Below are 4,861 nucleotides of genomic sequence, written 5' to 3' on the forward strand. Positions count from 1 at the left end.
CTCCGCAAAGGGAGCCCCAAGCCAGGGGCAGAATTTTCTAGGCTGGGTGGCAACAGGATCAGCCATCCCGGGATAGCTGGGTGTGCTGAGGTTGGGGGCAGGAGTTGCTGCAGAGATAGGGAGGCTCTGAGACTGAGCAGGCAGGTAGGCTTGGGACCAGCGCCCTCCTAAGCTCTCTCCACCTCTCCCGGGGCTGAGCTGATTCAACTTCCCTGAAAAGTAAACTGGAAGGGATCAAAGAAACCGGCCCCAAACAAACACATAGAAGCTAAGAATCTAGGTTTCCAGTGCTGCTAAAAATCTCCTTTGGGTCCTGCCTGCCCGCTCCCCATCGGGAGGCACCTGACACCCCCTTCTGGATTCAGCTTCCTGGGAAGCAGACCCCAGGAAGGCCCTAGCAGCCCTCTCAGCCCCCTGCGGAGCTGGCCTCTCCCACACAGGTGAGTTTCCTCCCGAGGCAGATTCCCAGTGTCTGTGACGCTGGTCGTGTCATCGGTTTGGGCCTCTGACAAGCCCTGCGCGGCCCAGCCCTGGAGGTGTTGACAGACTGGCCGGGAAATCTGGGTCAGCAACGGACAAGCTCCTACAGGTAGAGACCAGCGCCAGGACAGATGGGCCCGGAGGTGATAATGCCACCAGCGGGACTGAGACTCCACTGTTAGGACACATCCCGCTTCCTGGGCCTGCCCAGAAACCCTTTCCCTGGAGGCAACACGGCCAAGGGGAGGCGCAGGCTCAGGAGTCCCCCTCCCCACCGGATCCGGCCCCTGCCGTGCTGTCTGACAGGAAGTGGTCACACAGGCCTCACCGCTGGGGTTCACACTGGCTCTGACTCCCCTCAATTGACCAACCCAGCTCTGGAGCACCCCTGGGACACTCTGGTGTGTGTGCGGGGGGGGGGGGGGTCCTAGACCCAAGCACCAGCTTCCTGATGAACTCCCTCCTCAGAAAGGCCCTTCCTGACCCCTTCCCCGGGCTCCCCCATCTGCAGTGAGACCCCCTCAGGTTGCACACACACCGTGAGCATTTTCACAGGCCCGGGCAAAGGGAGGGGACCAGGCTGTGACTATGGAGTGAAGCAATACTTGAACCATGAAAGAATAAACCCTCCCAGATAGCAAAAGTCCTTGGTCCCCCTCAAGAGGGCCTAGGCCGGGACCAAGGGCAGGGTTGGAGGGGAGTGGGGAGTCCCAAATGGACCAGGAACTTCAAAGGGGGAGTAAGCTCTCAGTTGGCTCTGCTTGGAGTCAGGCTCCAAGAGGCTGAAAAAAGGCTCTAGGAATATGGTGATACCCGGGCAAATCCCAACTAACGTAACTTACGGACGATAGTTAACAATAATATGGTAATGTTTAGCAGCAATGGCAAAGAAGATACTCTATCAATTGTAAGGGGCGGCAGGAGAATGCAAGGGAGTATGGGAATTTTCCTTGTCCAGTGACGAAAGCATTCTAAAATTGTTTAGAATGTTCATCAGCTCAACTGATGGAAATGAAAGCCCCTGCCTGTGCACTTTGAATGGACTGTACAAAGCATGGGGCTGTATAACAGTGAATGCTGTGGTGGAAGATGGATTGTGGTCAACAGAACAAATAGAACGCTCCTCATGAACTATAACAAACATAAGATGCTAATACAGAGTTAATAATCAGATGGGCTGGGGGAATAATACACCAAATGTAAGATACAGACTATGGTTAGTAGTAATACTTTGACAATGCTCTTTAATAGTTTGTAACAAATGTTTCACAACAACACAAGGTGTTGGTGGTGGCCTGATGTATGGGAGCCCTGAATGATGATATCATGTTTGTTTTGTAAGTTCACAAGTTTTACTACACATTTATTGTTGTCGTTTTTTTCCTAGGCAAGGGAGTAAAGACTTTATTAAGAAATAAGACAAGAGATAAGTACACAATCCAAGACATGGATTGCAGGCATGCTAGAGGATGAGTTGTGCCACTTATAGTTTATATATGTTCATGCATGTAGGATACAGTTCAATAATTTTTTTTAATTAAAAAAAATAAGGCTTTAGGGCTCTGCTGGTAGTGAATATGGAAATCCCTGCACAACAAATGCTCAGAAGTGTTGCATGGCTTTCTTTCTTTTCTTCCTTTCTTCCTTCCTTCCTTTCTTTCACTCATTCATCCTGCCTGCTTGGAACTGCCGCAGCCGCCGTCCAGTGCCTCCTAGCATACGTGGTTGCAGCCAATCCGGGGGCCCACCGCTGCAGCTGCGGGCCCACCCCGCACCGCAGCCCTGGGCCTTGCGATATGCTCTCCCAGAGGTGGCGCAGATGGCCGAGAGGAGGCGGCCTACAGCCGGGCGGCCCTGGTTTTGCAACAGCCACAGCCGGGACTGCCTGCCTGAGAACAGCGTGGCCCTTGCCCCAGGCTCCCAAACTTCAAGGCAGGGGGAAAATGCACAGCAGTTGGGTATAATTACTATTTTCCCATTTCACAGATGATAAAACTGAGGCTTCGAGAGAAGAGGTGTCTGGCCCCAAGTCACACAAAGTCAAGATTGAATCCGGGCCTGCTGGGAAGAGGGTGGAGGAAAGGGAGGCTGGAGCAGGAATGGCGCCGCACACACAGAGAGCTGACACACAAGATGACACAACAAAAAGAGACACAGATTCCCCTGCCGCTGACAACAACAGAAGCGGACAAAGAAGAAAATGCGGCAAATAGACACAGAGAACAGACAACCTGGGGGGTGGGGGGGTGGCGGTGAGAAATAAATAAATAAATCTTAAAAAAAAAAAAAAAAAGGAAGGGAAGGGGAGAGAAGGAGAGGTGTCGCGCCTGCGGCTGGATTGGGAGGAGAAGTGCAGAGAGCCCAGCCCGGCCCCGCCAACGTTTCTGCCCTCCTTCACCTGCTCATCCCCGCCCGCCTCCCGGGAGTGGGCAGGACCCCGGGGCCCACCCAGCCCCTGCTGCCCGCTCCCTGCGCCCCGCCCGCGCTTCGGCCGCTATGCGCGCCTGCCCTCTGGTGGCGAAATCTGGAACAGCGTCACCTCGGCATCCCCGACGCTTCCAGATTCCAGTCAGTTGCAATCCCCGCGCTGTGCCAAGCACTCAGTTGGAGATAGAGAGAAAAACGAAACTGGCCCTGTGTCTGAGAGTGCACTGTTTAGGCGAGAAGGCAGACAAGGAAGCAGACCCTGACAAGGCCGAGAGTTACGGGTTCTGCTCGGGGAGCCTTGGGTTGCCCTGTAATGGGCCGGATTAAAGCAGGGCGGCCCCAAATCTGGGAGTGAGAGCCTTTCCAGCAGAAGCCCTCACCAGGCCAGGAGCAGGTCTTCATCAGAACCTTCTCTGGAGACCCAAGGCTACCTGTCATGGGCGGGATGCATGCAGGGGCACCCCTGGGGGGCCCAGCACAGCCCCTGACCTCAGAGCTGGAAGGGTCCTCTGAGAAAGCTGTGCCTGGAGGCTGTGGAGGAGACTGGGAGCTGCTGCTGGGGTGGGGGAGGCCCAGAGGACAGGACCCCACACCTTGTCATTTTCTTAAACCATGCAGCCCCAGCATCGCGTTGGAGGAGCAGAATAAGGAGCTCATTAAGCGCTTGGGGCTTTGGAGCCAGACCACCTGGCTTCTGGACAGCACTTAGCACTCCCACCTCAGAGGGGTGCCATGAGGACAACGAGATAACACGGTGTCACCGCTAACCAAGCAAGGCAATGTGCACCCCTCTCGTGGATGCTGCCATCTCCTCGGTGGACGGTGCCTCTTTCTGTTGGAAGTGTTTCTGTCTAACTCCAGGGGTAGCCCTTTAACTCAGCAGGCAGTACGCAGGAGGTGGCAGAGGTCCAGAGAGAGAGAGAGTAGGTCTTGCTCAAGACATCCAGGAGCTGAGGCTGCCCTGACCCCATCTCCTGACCTAGGAAGTAGATGTGCTCCAGAGAAAGAGGCTGCAGTTTGCATCTGAGGCGCCCAGGGTCCCTTCACAGAAGCCCAATTCCTTGCCCCGTTCTCCTCCGTGAGAAGCTGGCATTGCTCCGGAGCACGTGGCACGTGCGGGTGGACCCTTCTCCCACGAGCCGTCTGATCTCACAGTGGCATCGTCCGCGGTTTTCGTTTAAAGCGTTGCCTGCCGGCCAACCATCTCTTGAACTTGCCTTTCGGGGAGGTGATGCGTCGCTACTCAAAGCGTGGCTCGAGAACCTGCAACTCTGGCATCGCCTGGGAGCTTGTAAGAAACGCAGATTCTCAGGCCATCCCCCAGACCAGCAGAATCAGAATCTGCATTTTCACAAGAGCCCCCGGGGAGCCTGTGTGCTTTCGTTTTCGCTTTCTGGGCTAGGGTGTCTGCAGCACCTGGAGCAGTGTGAGCAGGTGATACCTGTAAGGAGGCACGCGTTCATTGAAACGTCCCTGGGCAGCGCTTGTGCCAGCACCAGGCTGGGGTGTAGGGAATCTGGGGTGAGGTGGCCAAGGTCTGGGCCTCCCAGGAGCTCCGGGCCGGGCCATCCACCAGGCCTCCACTCCGTGTGGCGAAGCGTGTCCGAGGGCCCCGGGAGCCCCGGGGGAGCCAGGAGTCATTGAGCTGAGACTCGAGGGAAGCCCTGGAGGCTGCCAGGCAGACAGCTGTGGGAGGGGGTCCCAGGCAAAGCGAAACAGCCCGTCCCAGTTTCTGAGGTTGGTGCTTTCAGAGAAGCACAGCACTTTGCAGACTGTAGCCTCCCATTTTCAGGGCCCAGGGCAAGAGTGCAATTAGAGGCCCACAGACCATATGTCTCAACATTTAAAGCTGTAAGGCAAGCGAACCAACAATAAATAAAATAGGTTCTAGCCTCTTACCTTGACAAATAGACCTTGCCAACGACCTGGGAGACCAGGTTCAAATCTAGAAGCT

The sequence above is a fragment of the Dasypus novemcinctus genome, chromosome 25 (genome assembly GCF_030445035.2).
Source record: "Dasypus novemcinctus isolate mDasNov1 chromosome 25, mDasNov1.1.hap2, whole genome shotgun sequence".
In the NCBI taxonomy this organism is placed as follows: domain Eukaryota; kingdom Metazoa; phylum Chordata; class Mammalia; order Cingulata; family Dasypodidae; genus Dasypus; species Dasypus novemcinctus.